The sequence below is a fragment of the Seriola aureovittata genome, chromosome 17 (genome assembly GCF_021018895.1).
Source record: "Seriola aureovittata isolate HTS-2021-v1 ecotype China chromosome 17, ASM2101889v1, whole genome shotgun sequence".
Taxonomy (NCBI): domain Eukaryota; kingdom Metazoa; phylum Chordata; class Actinopteri; order Carangiformes; family Carangidae; genus Seriola; species Seriola aureovittata.
Genome location: NC_079380.1, coordinates 6,829,434 through 6,844,684, shown reverse-complemented (window position 1 = coordinate 6,844,684; position 15,251 = coordinate 6,829,434). Strand labels below are relative to the sequence as shown.

General features: G+C 38.7%; 1 protein-coding gene across 2 annotated transcripts in view; it reads left to right on the top strand.

The window, feature by feature from the left end:
- Positions 1–15,251, top strand: part of asic2 (acid-sensing (proton-gated) ion channel 2) — a 359,570-nt gene that overhangs the window by 10,574 nt on the left and 333,745 nt on the right. The window lies entirely within an intron of this gene.

The window sequence follows — 15,251 nt, the reverse complement described above, 5'->3', positions numbered from 1 at the left end:
ACTGTTAGGAAATGCTACAACGAAAGCAGTCTGTATGTGAATCTAACTGATTTTCTTAGTTTACCACAAATCTTAAAACGTTGCAGATTGTTGTAAACTGAGCAACTGGCTGAGACTAACCAGAGCAATCAATTCAAATCCTGTTCTGAATTCATTGTTTTTTAAACATTATTTTTAAAAGAACCAGTAATAGTCTGAGCTGGATCATTAAGTTTATGGTTAATGTCTGACTTTGGGAGGATGAGCACATAGCAGTTTAAATCCCTTCACTCTAAGTCTTGTTTAACCAGTGCTATTTTGTGGTTATTATTTCTTTTGGCGCTCAGTGACATCAGCCACAAACGTGACGGATCTTCCTTAGTAGACGGAGCTTTTTAATGTCATTTGTCGTTGTAGCTGATAAATACTTTCATAAAGTCGTCTGCTGCTGCCTGAGAATTTACACTGAATAAGTCTTTGAGAAGAATCTGGGTTTATTGATCATGCCAGTGTCATTTAGATTTTCTAGTAAAAATTAATGGTTTAGATTAATCAACTATTCGATTCATTCGTTAGAGAAATACTTGTTAGTGGCAGCCCTAAGCGTAATATCCAAAACCGAAAGTTTAAGACCAGGGTATTTAATCTTTGCTGGAAAAGTCTCCTAGTGTCTCTAGCTCTAGCTTATTAAAGACAACCTCAGGTTTATGTCAGGGTATGTTGCCTATCTGAAAGTGGGGATTGGAATTTCACAAATTCAAAGAGTAAGAGAAATAATTTTGTTATTTCATTGCAGTTTCTAACTGAAAAGTTGTTCAGATAAAAACTCAGAAACATGTAGGAAGTAGGCACATTAAGGTAACCCTTTGGTAACATATATTTCCTGATGCAAGTAGTCACCGGTTATTAAGAAGTTGTCCAACAAATAAGTCATTACCTTCCTCAATTATTAAAATGGTGACAACAGCAGTATTGAGAGAAGTGGTAACAATTTGAAGCACTTGTATTTCAAAGGGTACAATACACTGAGCACGTGACATGAAGCTGAACCTCATTTATCACCCCCCCCCACATGATCAGCTTTGCTTATTTTCCTCTCTTGGTGACATGATTGTGTTTTATGATCAGCTTTTCTGCTATCTAAACATAGATGATGACTACATAAACAATTCCTCTGCAGCATAAAGACAGCTTTGAGGATTTTATTACCGTAGTAGTCGATCGTGATTTCATGCTGTCTGCAGTGATACTCTTCCTCCTGTGCTCTCTGTCTCCTGCTCTGTTTTTCTATTACCTTTCATATCCCAGCCTTCTTCCCCTCTCCATAATTTACCAGACAGTGTCTGTATGGAGCATTAGATGCTCAAACTTGACTGGCTGACTGCCCTCCTTAAACAGGCTGACAGACTCTTTTAGACTTCCCTTTGTCCACCTGTCTGTCTATCTTTAATCTTTGTAAGCTGCCCAGTAGCTCTTTTGATCCCGGCGTTCAGTGTCACCTGAGAGCTGTGTGCTTGAGGCCTGGGTCTGTTTGCTGGGCTAAAGAGATTTAGGCTGCTTTAATGGAAAGTGACCACTGGATAAATGGATACCTTGATATTTTGAGCCGCAGTGTCTTTTGTCATGTTTGCTAAGCACTTGTCACATTTTGGGAGTGTAGGAAAGGACTTGTTGCATGTTTTTCTGCAGTACATTTTCTTAATGATTCAGTCAATTAATCAGTCAGACTTGACATTCCACAAAATGATAAAATGCTTCATCATTCAAACAGTTTAGAGGTTGCTTTTCTACAATTGCTTTTTGTTGGAAAATGGAGAACTTTTGAAGCGCTTCTGTAATTTGCCATAGAGATGCATTTTTTTTCCCTTCAAATGTGACTTCTAGGTCTGTTGAAATACCAGTCTAAAAGTTTAAATGTCAAGATATCCCTTCAACAGTTTGACGTGCAAGCGCTGACCCTCCTGTCTCCAGGTACGGCTGCTGTCCTCCTGGAAAGGATCTTACATTGGTGTCAGGACAATGTGCGCTCTTTTTGTCAAAATGACGCATGTGTGCAGGACAGCGTGACTGGAAATCACAGACATTGGCCCCACGAGGGCAAAGTTGGATTGATTCTCTCTCTCGGCTATTCCTTTGTTTAAACAGGGCTTTTCTTTCCTCCATATTCTGGGCTGTATCCCACCCAGAAGAATGACAGGCCGAACACATGATGAATTCTTTTAAATTTTAGTTGAGCTCTGCAGTCAGCTGACTTTATGATATCTTAGGCCCAGATAAATACACTACCTGTGTGTGTATGTGTGTGTATGTGTATGTGTATGTGTGTATGTATATATATATATATATATATATATAATATATATATATATATATATATATATATATATATATATGTATATATATATATATATATATATATTATATATATATATATATATATATATACATATATGTATATATATATATATACATATATGTATATATATATATATACATACACACATACACATACACTCACCGGCCACTTTATTAGGTACACCTTGCTAGTACCGGGTTGGACCCCCTTTTGCCTTCAGAACTGCCTTAATTCTTAATGGCATAGATTCAGAAAGGTACTGGAAACATTCCTCAGAGGTTTTGGTCCACATTGACATGATGACATCATGCAGTCGCTGCAGATTTGTTGACTGCACATCCATGATGCGAATCTCCTGTTCCACCACATCCCAAAGCTTTTCTATTGGATTGAGATGTGGTGACTGTGGAAGCCATTTGAGTTCAGTGAACTCATTGTCATGTTCAAGAAACCAGTTTGAGATGATTTGAGCTTTGTGACATGGCGTGTCATCCTGCTGGAAGTAGCCATGAGAAGATGGGTACACTGTGGTCATAAAGGGATGGACATGGTCAGCGTTTAAAAGATGCTCAGTTGGTACTAAGGAGCCCAAAGCGTGCCAAGAACATATCCCCCACCACTCCTCCACCGTTACACCGCCACCAGCCTGAACCATTGACACAAGGCAGGATGGATCCATGCTTTCATGTTGTTTATGCCAAATTATGACCCTCCCATCTGAATGTCGCAGTAGAAATCGAGACTCATCAGACCAGGCAATGTTTTTCCAATCTTCTATTGTCCAATGTTTGTGAACTCGTGCAAATTGTAGCCTCAGTTTCCTGTTCTCAGCTGACAGGAGTGGCACCCGGTGTGGTCTTCTGCTTCTGTAGCTCCTCTGCTTCAAGGTTCGACGTGTTGTGCATTCAGAGATGCTGTTCTGCATACCTTGGTTGTCACAAGTGGTTATTTGAGTTACTGTTGCCTTTCTATCAGCTCGAACCAGTATGGCCATTCCCCTCTGACCTCTGGCATCAACAAGGCAGTTTCGCCCAGAGAACTGCCGCTCACTGGTAGGGCATTCACGAGTGCTGTATTTTAGTAGTCATTGACTACTCCCAAAAAGTAGTCGACTAGTCGATTAATCGCGGGAGATCTATCATATTTTTTTCACCCAATAACAATGATCAATTATCGTCAAAAACGTCTCATACAACCAGTAAAGGGTGTAGGCGGGACCAACCTGGGGGTAGGTGAAATACCAGAGCCCTCGATTGGCTCTGAGAGGCTGTTTAAAAATGAGCCGCGTTCTGATTGGACTAAATCCCCAGCAGCTTGTCTGACCTGGAGATACCGTTTGTCTGCATGACCGACTGCTCTCTTCCAGCGACAGCACAATGAAATTTACCAACAGACCTGTTATTTCCCTTTTTCTGTGGTCGGTGATCGGACGCTTGGAAAATTCTCCGATTGTCGTCTGCCTGCTTTGTTCACTCTGTTGGCGCTTCTCCTTGTTGTTGCTGCTGTTAGCGGTAACCATGAGCAGGTGTAGCTTCAAATGGTTATGCATAGCGCTGGTACTTTGGTGGTACTTTAGAGTAGCCTTACATATATTGCAGCTGACGGTTTTATCTGCTTCGGTAAAATATTTCCATACTGTTGACTGTCGAGCATCGGGGCGTACAGTCATGTTTCTCTCTGCCTCTTGTTTTCGCTGCATTTCTGCTGCTTTAGCGCCCAACAGTATCACATGTGACTTGTCAACAACTACAACTACAACAGCAAATACCCACAGCGCCCCCAGCTGCATATCTGCTGGGAATGCATTGTAGATGCCACTGCTTTATTACTGCACCGTGCTAAAATCACAGATGAACGATTAGTCTACAGCAATGCACAGTGTCGACTAGTGGTTGTAATATTCGAATAGTCGACTAGTCGACTATTCTGTGAAACCCCTACTCACTGGATACTTTCTCTTTAGAGATGATTGTGTGTGAAAATCCCAGTAGATCAGCAGTTTCTGAAATACTTAGACCAGCCCGTCTGGCACCAACAACCATGCCACGTTCAGTCACTTATATCACCTTTCTTGACCTATTCTGATGCTCGGCTTGAACTTCAGCAGATCGTCTTGACCATGTCTACATGCCTAAATGCATTGAGTTGCATTAACTAGCAGTTGAACAGGTTTACCTAATAAAGTGACCGGTGAGTGTATGTATTAAACTAAGTTCACAGTCCAAAAAATCAACTAGTTCACATTAATTTCTTCTGTTTTTTGTTTTATTGGTTCATTTATTTTTAATGAGCTACTTTTTCAGTCGAACCTCCTACCACTCATCCATTTCAGCCCCCATTATTGCCACACTACTGTTTACCACTATAGAGTCACAGACAGAGATTACTTTTAAAAGCCATGAAAAACTAATAAGTATATTTTTTATGTGTATATGCTGTGAGTTTGACTTAGGTGGAGGAACTTTGTGGCTGTTTGCTCATGATTGTACCCTTTCTTAGTGATTTCTCATTCACTAGTAGATATTTCAAAGGACTGGTAGGATGCTTCAACTGGATGTGTCGTTTAAAATTCATTGCCAAGGTGGCTGACAAAATTTTTACTGGCCCTATCAGTCTCGTTACCTCTTGTGCACTCGCTGTGTGCCTGCCATTTAGGGAGTGGGCTGGTCCCCGCGGATAAACTATTTGAAGGCCTCACTGATGTTAACGCGGCTGTACACATTTGCCTGATCACAGCAGTTGATTTTTCTTCTTTTGACCTTCTCCTCTTTGGCTGTTTCTTCTCCTTCTTGACAATGTGATTATGTTATGGAGTACACACTACCACCGGTAGACATTTGCCTTTGCTGCTCGTCTGGAGTCGCAATCTATCCCTTTCAATACTCCACACAGTCTGGCAGTGACGGACTGCTCCTTCCACTGGTAATACTTAAATTGACACTATTGCTTAGTATGTGCTGGAGTTATTGTCTCTTGCTCTTACTTCCCCCTTTCCCTCATTTCCTCTCTTTCCCTCTTTTCTCTTTCTTTCCCTTGTGCTGTGCAAAAGCATGAATGGCCCATGTTGCTGATTGGCCGGATAGTGTTGAGTGTCCTGGTTCGAGCCACTGTTTTTTCCCATGTACAGAGTCAGAGCTGTGTAGGAACAATAGATTTTTCTTTTTTTTTTTTCAGCGCACACACACAGAATGAACAACTAGCAGACTATGACGAGATATTCACTAAATTTGACAAAGTGTATTGGATTAGAATTGCTTACTCCACCTTTAACTTCATGTACTCCATGTCTTTTAGCTCATAGTTTTGGTTCCATAGCTCACAAATGTAGTGTTTGGGCTCATAGTGCTCTCATTGACCTTGTTTTCAGCAGGTCAGCAGCAGGTAGCCTTTCTTAGCAAAAAAGCTCTAAAATTTAAATGACCAACAGACAAAGTAAACAGCTAGCAGGTAAACATAGTTGAGCATGCAATATCTTAAGAACCAGAAATGTTTTTTTCAGAAACTGATAAAAATAGAGTCAATACTGGGTTTATCCTGTGAGGTGGACATGAACATGAATCCAAATAAATACTAATGATGCTCTTTGTCTGCTGGGTATGTTAATTGACAAGTGTTTGCTAACATGTTTGCTACAAAAACTTGCAATGTAATGCGAAAAGGTGGATAGAATTCTGCTGCTCCAAAAGTACTAAAAAAAAAAAAAAAAATAGATACTGCTTTACGTCTAAGGATGGGATTCATTGTCATCTTGCAAAGAAATGCTGCAATTTACTTTTTGAAATTACCTTTACTTCTACTTCAGTTAGTACTTTAATGCCTTTTTTTTCAAGCCACATAGGAGTGTGATATCATGGCTTTTCAGTCAAAAGTCTACATATGAACCTTATCCTTCATTTACCACACATGTCTTGTGGCCATGTTGCACTCTTGTCTGTTGTCAGTACTGTCAGAGATTAGGAATATAATAATTTGGTATCTGCCTTTTACTGTGCTTCTTACTCCTTGTGTAGTTGGAGACTGCTGTTTTAAGAATTCAAATTTTGTTCTACTGAGACCTAGTAATGTCTCACCTCCATCTGCTTTCACTGCTTCCTTCTTTGGTTTGGTAGCTGCACTGAGGAATAAAGCAAAGCCTGAATGAACAACAGTATCTTTACCCGTTGTTATCATCCTAAAATGTTTTTTTTTTAATTTAAAACATTTGAATGAATAGACTTTGCATTATTCAATCTACTGTTTACTCTAGTCCTCTTGTCTGTTACAATCTCTCCAGACCTTACCTCCAGTCCAGACCTTCAGCATTCTGCAAAAAAGCACAGACCAGCTACATAAACCTTGTTTCAGTTGCTGCCTTGTATATCTGAACTTCTGACCTTTATATATAACAGGTCAGTGTGCGCTTTGTGGATTGACTTGGATGAATATTTTACCAAGCGTAATCCTTTTTTTTTTTTTTTTTTTTTTTACAACATTTTTTTCCTATGGTGAAACTTTTAAAGAAAACATTCACATCAGTTACATCAGCAAATCAGTAACATAGAAGTGCCTGCCAAAATTGCCTTTTTTTGCAAATTACACATAAAATAGCAGCATAGCATCAGTGAAAACAAATTATTTATTTAACTTTATTCTGCTCTCACTTTTCACTTTACCTCTAGCCTCATTTCAGTCTTTCTCAGTCTAATAATATCATGCTTAGTTTGTGTCAGTCCTGCCGTCTTTACTTTCTCTCCTCAGCATTGACACTCAGTTCTGCTTTGGCAGTTGCTGCCTCAGTTTCCCTCCCCATTCATTATTCAGGGAACGTTTGCTTGTATGTCCTCGGATCTGGATCAGAATTCCATCCTGAGATACCACATGCGGCACCATAGGGCGACTAGTACCATTAGTAACTGTCTCTATCATGTCATGCTACAACAACTCTTCCCATACTGCTGGCGGTGATACCGGCTGGTGTTCCTGACGAGATGAGTGCAGCCCTGTGAAGTGAATGTGCCAGCTCATTGTCAGCATCAGTCCTGGTGCGGGAAGGTCGGCAGTTGTAGTGTTTAACTTGTTATAAATATGCACTGACAGCAGGAGAGCAGCAGGACGTGAGGATGACTGGCAGGCAGGCAGGTGGGGATTGTGGAGTAAAGCAGGTTAAGCTCAGTTTGGACATGTGTGTTAATGTTACATCGGGCTGGAAGAAGGCCGCTGACACCCAAAGTGGTGCCGTCTCACGCCTGGCTGAGTGCATGATAAGGGCAGGATGAGTGGAGAAGATGAAGAGTCAGTGAAACTTTGTGTGGTTGTTTGTGACAGAGAAACGAGGTACAGTGTTATGTGTGTCTGTGTCTGTGTCTGTGTCTGTGCCTGTGTGTGTGTGTGTGTGTGTGTGTGTGTGTGTGTGTGTGTGTGTGTGTGTGTGTGTGTGTGTGTGTGTGTGTGTGTGTGTGTGTGTGTGTGTGTGTCTGTGTGTGTGTCTGTGTCTGTGTGTGTGTGTGTGTCTAGAATCACTCTAGATTAGGGTTTTGGGATAAAATAAAATACAGTCTAAAATTGTCAACTTTCAGTGAAACCTGGACTGATTAAATCAAAGAATTTGTAAACAACATTAAAAGCCCTACTCTACACCCTGATGAAGGCAGCTTACCTGGTGAATAAATAGTTACTGCATCAGCAGCTCCTTATTTATGTTTAAAATATTTATGGTACCTGAATGCCTGAAAGAGAAACATACCTGCACACATTCCCTAAATACAAACACAAAGATGACTTCAGCACAGATATTTATAGCTTTGTTTTAACAGCATCAGACAACTGTTAACACACACTCCCACCTTGTGTGTACATGTTTCAGGTGTAAGCTTTCCTTTGTTAGTATGGTGGATATCAGCCATGTCCGTATCGTCTTTCTCATTTGTCATAAGCTAAGTCTCAGTAAAGCTTATAAGGTTTATTGAGACACTAATTTGCACCAATTCTCTGCCAAACCATCCGAGAACCCACTGTAGAGACGGTAATGTGTGGTGAGAATGGAGGAAAGACTAGAGTGCTGCCTTTTGTTAAGCTTGTAGAATCTGTGCACAGCAATTGGTGTAAGACAATGTAGTAGTGCATTATATTCTGTTTCTGTTAATATTTTCCATCTTGAGTTTGCTTTTGAATGTAAATCATTTTAGATGCATGCTTCAGATGATAAGAAGTAATTAGAATTGTTCTGTAAAGGAAAACATAATATGAGCCTAACTAAAGCAGTTCTAATGCAATATTTCGTGTGACAAACCTTGGCAAGATCTTTGAATTTTTTTCCTCTGTCTCCAATCCTTAATTATCACACAGCTACAGGTGATGTTGATACCATTTTCACTTGAACATTTGTTAATAGATTGGCCTGCAACACAGTGAAATCTGAGTAATCTATTATTAAAACTATACTGTATATTTTACAATATATTTATATTTACAATAGACATTGTTTTCTTGTAAGAAAATCATGAAAATGTTACTTCTTGTCTGTTCAACAGTCCAAAATCCAGAGTTAGTTAGTTTACTATGAAGAGTACATTTACATTTGAGAAACTGGAAACATCAAATAAAAAAAATAAAAAAATAAGTGACTGTAAGAACTCTTTCAAAATAGTAGCCAATTCATTTTTTTTTCAAACATCTAATCAAGTTATCAACTAATTGCTGCATTTCTAAGTCCAACTTGTTTTTTTCAATAGTTGATGACTTTTATCAACCTGTATAGTCAACTAAGGAACTGTAGCACTTACCTGTCTTTTGCACAACCTGTTGTTAAAAAATATGCACATAACATTTAAAACTAAAGCAGATAATCTAGCTAATTAAAGCAGAGATCTAGAAAAAGGTTATAGTGAAATAATGCATTATTTCTTATTCCTGCTTTTTGGCTGTAGAACATACTGTCGCACAATGTTCATGTGATTATTCCAACCTCCATTTCGCAGTCACAGCATCTGTGCGTGTGTGCGTGCGTGTGTTTGTGTGTGTGCATCTGCTTGCATGTGTGTTTGCATGAGCGTGCGGAAGGAAAAAAAAGGGTTTTAAACAAGTGCTGAAAGTCAGCTATTGTCATGTGCACTGATTATCAACTCAAGCAACTTTCACAGATTTTTAATGGTGTCTTTTGATGATTTTTTTTTTTTTTAAGTATCAGTCAGAAACAAAAGGAAAATAAGCAGCTAAGAGTCATAAGTTCAGCAGAAATGTTGAAGGGTCTATGTAAATGAGCTGAACACATTTGTCAAAATTTGCTAACACTGTTAGTTGTTAGTTACACACGACAATGCAGCAAAGCAGTCATTGTTAAGGATCGTACAAGCCCCTAATGAGAATGTTGGTGTGTTTATTAAGCAAAACCTAGTTTGAATGATATCTTAACCAGCTGCAGTGAAAGGCCAACAGTAGGTTCTTGTTTAAATTAATGCTGTTTTCACAAGTCTAATTGTTCTTACCTTCCAGTACTCATACATGCAATAAAATCCAAATTCTTACTGTGGTTTCTGTAAACTGTACGCAGCTCTCAGTCCTTTTATTTTCAGCTCTCTGCAACAGATGAACTGAAGTATGTGTATCAGCACCTACATAGACTATGTTTGGTCTGTATCTGTGTTAATACTTCATGGTTCAGAAAGCAGAATGCACATCAATTACACCTTGAGGTTACATTTACATGAGGTCTCCAATGTCTTCTCTAAGCAAGACTCCTGGTGCAAATGTGCTAAAACTCATTAAACTGCATGAGACATTGTCATAGGGCATTTACTGATAAACCCAGAGCAGGAGGAAAAGGTGATTAAGATACATGATGAACAGACGCTGGCAACTACAGTAATTTCAACAGTGAATCTCTAGATAAAGTTTGCAACTAAACTGTATGGCTCTGGCTATGATATAGGTGCGAGTCTATCTGTTTTTTCTCAACAGAGCCTTGTAGGTTCACTTACTGTGTTATTGTGTGGGACTGGCTAAGAATGATTAAATCTCAAGCAGTTTTTGAGCAGTTTCCTACCATTTTTAAAAAATGATTGAGAAGCCTAGTCAGTCACAATGGTTTGTTTGTTTATTTGTTTTTTTTGCTGCCCAGTACAGTTACAAAAATAGGTTGGTATGCTTTCCAAGAAATAACCACACCCTCAAGGACATTTCATTGTTACAAATATCTTGATCAGCAGCAGCATTTATGGTCCAAACACTGACATCCTTCTTTAACAACTATCTTACAATCTATTATCCAAATAAGATTTTTAATTTAAGCACAGTCATTAGTTCATCAGACCACCCAACAATACTGGAAGTACATGTTACTGGCAAGCCAGATAAGCAAGTTCATTGGGTATATTGATGTATGAAATGGGATTAACAGAATCTGAAATTTGCACACCTGCAGCAACTACATTCGATGAAACTTTTGGAAAGATATCACTGATTATCTTTTCTTTATCCCAAAATCCTTGTCACTTCACACACATTCAGAACCAGCCTGAGTAAGACATCTAAACATTTACTCATCATGGCTCAAACAGTTGCCAGGAAACAATCCTCAGAGACTCGAAATCTTCCTGTAAGCCTGATATTAACTGCTGCCCTTACTTTATTTTACATGTATGATCGCCAATATGACATTTATACAGTCACATTCAATTCCTTGACACACATGAAATAGGAAAAAATAACCAGTTTCATTGCCACCACACTGCCATACTTTTTAGCTATTCTTCCCCTTGTTCAGATTTTCTATCTTCATTGCAGTGAGGAGAAATCAATTTTATTGAGGTTAGCATCAAAGAGACTTTGGCGAGTAGAATCCATCGACTTAAAGACATTGTCATTAAACACAGGGCCATAATATATAAGGATGGATCTGTCTGTAGTCTAAACACGTGTGGTGGTGAAGTAGAGTCATATCTGTAAGATTAAAAACCTCAGTTGACTCTCTCCTGAAGGTCATTGTGATGGGGAGGTTTAAGGTTGCACAGTGTTTGGTCTGAAAGATAGAATGACAGGATTGCAGTAATATTTAAAGAACAGCATCCAAGGACTGAGGGTTCCTCGAACCCAGGCAGACATATGATTTGCCAGATATTGCGACTTAAGAATTTATAAATGAAAGAATTGAAAGGCACTTTGACAGTGTGGGAAAGTGGAAGTGATGGAGAAAAAGCCAAGCATGGTTACAGACCTCTGAATTGCTGCCCACATCTTTGATTTGTTTAGAAGAAAGTAAAAAATGAGTAAATACCCCATCCATTTTTCATATAGACAATGTCATGTGACTTGCAGTTGGAGCTCTTTTATGGTTTGGATCATCACAAGACTCTCCCAGTTAAATTATCGGCACAAATGATTGACAACTCCATTAGAACATATCTGGTTCTTTGAGAAGAAAAAAAAAAAAAAAAAAAAGACAAAGGTACAAGCTTGTGTACATAAACACTGCGGTAGAAATGAACTGTGACTCCCAAGGTGCATCCAACCACCAAGCTTAAAATTGTGCTCTCTTTTGTTTTGCAACAACAAACCTTTTGAATTCACTGCTGCTCTGATTTGCCTCTCTGACTGACTCGCTTCTCCTCCTTAGCAAGAGTGGTCATGGTTGTGACAGATGACAGATAAAACATGATTTCTCAGAAATGAAGTTGAAATAACTAAAACTGGTTGCTATAACATAAAACCTATGTACGTTATGTGAGGGAATTCCTTATTTTTGTAATATTGAGGATATTGTTGAAAGAAAAGATTGAAACAGAGTTATTGCACTCAAACATATTCAGCAATACCAATGCAAGACATCACTATGGCTGACCAGTGTGAATCTGTTTGGAGTGACTTTATTTTTTTTAATTAATTATTTTTAGTGGTGTTTCATCTGTTGTATATGTTGTTGTGGAGAAGGATATTGAACTTGAATTTGATAAACACATCCATAACCACTGACGCAGCTGTGCAAGTTGTATTAAGTCTAAGTAGCATACAGAAACAACAACCTTTATGTCAACAACATATTTCTTTGTTGAAAGTGAAAAAGTTGAAGTTTCCCCAATGAGAAGTGAGCCTACAATAACACAATGTAGGTTCAATGAATGTGTAAAATGAAATGGCAATTCTGTCTGATTATTTAGATGAGGAAATAGCAGAAATGTACCTATATAGGAATGAAAATGGGACGTGGGAAGTGAAAAGAAAGCTAATATTCCCCCACCACCAGTACATTAATCAGTTGAAAATTAGCCTTTCGTTCTCTTGAATCCAATAATAAATGGGCATGGCATATAATGGATGATGATTGCTACTTAATTACAGGGGAATAATGCAATCAACATTTTATTTTAATTTAAAAGTAAACATTGAAACTTGTGTGTGTGTGTGTGTGTGTGTGTGTGTGTGTGTGTGTGTGTGTGTGTGTGTGTGTGTGTGTGTGTCCTCTGGCATTTTTTAGCTGTGTGTGTTTCTCCTCTTCTTTTTGCCTCCTTCTCCACTATAGTACAGTACGTATATACGTACAATATGTATATATTGATTTTCTTGTGCTCCCTCTCAGTACTTTCACTCAATTAAAACTATGACTGAACCTGCAAGTTATGGTGCTTGCTATTGACCTGGTGTGAAAAGCTTGCCATTCAAGTGGTCTTCCTGCTAACTATACATTTGTGGCCTGTATGAATAGCAGGTCCTGAACACTGGAAGTGATAAATGCTTGATGCTGGCTCAGCTCCCTTGCTGTCTCTCCACAAGGTCACTAGTGAAGTGCTTTTTTCCTGATGGACTGAAACTAAGTCTGACATTTCATCATCCTCTTGCTTCATCTTTGCTGGCCTACTATTTCATTGATCTTTTGTTCATATTCCTATTTTTCAATCAGTTCAGTTCAGTTTCAATCAAAAAAACAGATTAAATGCACTCATGTTACTATGAACTATGGAAGCTCAGGGAAGCGTTGGTTCCATACTGTAATTAACCCAAGTTAAAGTGAAATTTGATTTTCATTTTTAAACATCATCCTAAACCATAGATTCGAATTAATCAATAAAATCGATTTATAGCGCAGCTCCAATTCAAAGACCTGAAAACGAAGGCTTTTGCTACATGCTCAAGACACTGCAAATCAGGTATGCGACTCTGTCCATACCCACGCTCTACAGAGAAGTGAGGCTTAGAATTGAGGAAAGGTTAAGTACTGCAAAAAAGGTTGCATTAACTTGGGACACATGGACATCATGTGCAGTGGATTCATACATGACTATAAGAGCTCATTATCTCACAGGGGGCTGTCGTCTGCTATCTCAGTACACGAAAGTCACAGTGGGGTGAACATTGCAAACCTGCAGGTTTTAAGGTTAATTTTTCTCTCAGTTCGGTGTAACTAGTGTTTAGTTATTCATCTGCCTTCTTTAGTAATAATAATAAATGTAATGAAAGTAGTATATTTGCCATTAAGGAGGCGAGGCTTAGTGTATTGGAATCAATCCTCTGCTTCCCTGCAGTTCCTGAGCAGCTAGGAAACCAGAGCAGCTCGGTAGACTTCATGTCAAAAGAGGTGTAGCCCTAAGCCCCTAGTTGGCATCCGTACACAGTGCAGTCATGTACCAGGTTTATACCTTGTCTTGTTTAAAAAAAATAGACTTGCGCTAAGTTGGCAGGCTGTAAACACCCCCCTAGTAGAACCTGTTCACCAGAAACTCCAAAGCAGTGTGACAAGGCACTCAGCTGACCAGTGTTGGAAATATGGTCAGTCAGTCAATCAGTCAGGAACATTCCAGATTATAGGGCTGATCCTGCTGTTAAGGTCCAGCCAAAAATAATCTATGATTTGCAGGAATTTGCAGTTTGTGTCAGTTCTTGGTGTTGACTTTGCGTTGAAGTGTTTAAAATGTGCACCCTCTGATTGTTTGACTCCCATTTCTGCAGTGTCATACAATTTGTTTGGCATGTGTGTATCTCACCTGTGATTTGATAAACTGACTTGCTTACAAACATCCGTCACTGTCTTGATGAATTCTTAGCCAGAGTATATGTTGGTCTAAGTCAAAAAACACTACTGAAGTGAGAAGAAAAAAATGTTTTTTGTTGGAAGACATGCAATGCAAAATGTAGAGGGAATTGTCTGCTTTGCCTAAATGACGCACATCCTTACATATTCTGATTCAACTTCTGTTTTAACAGTGTGAAAAGAAGCAGAGAAGATACGGAGCACAATCCCCTTGACTGGAATATATTTCACACAGAATAAATGTAAAACAATGACAATGGATTCCAGGCATAAAAAAGGTCTGAAAATTGATGAATAGTATGAAATATTGAAAACTTAAAATGGAAAAAGTGAAAAGATGAAAAAAACAACAACTTAGAACCAGGTCCTCCCTGTGCTTTGGTCTATAATATTTTAACTGGCACAAGTTGCAAATCAAATACTCTTTCAGATTCTTTTTATTTTGTCTTTGCCCCTACCATGGCATATCCTCCATTTTAATGCCACTGCACAGATGCCAACTGTGGCCAGAAGCATTATATTTTCAGGTTGTCTGGCCCTTGTCCCATGTTGTGAATGCAATATCTCAGTATTGCCTTGAGGGAATTTCTTCAAATTTGCTTAATTTACTTGGACTCGAGCATGAAATGATTAGATTTTGGTGGTCAAAGGCTCTGACATGTTTTTGTCCAGAACTCAAGAATTCATACACTAATTTTGACAAAATTTCATACAAATGTCCAATGGGATAAAGTGATGAAGTGATGACATTTTATATCCAAAAGGTCAAAGGTCAACTTTACTGTGCTATCATAATGTTCTGCAAAAATGCTTTTCTGGCCATTAATCTACACCATAACTCAAGCAAAGAGGGTGGATTGAGACCATATTTCATATATGGTCAGTTAATGATTTGGTGATACCAATCTTGGGTGTCCA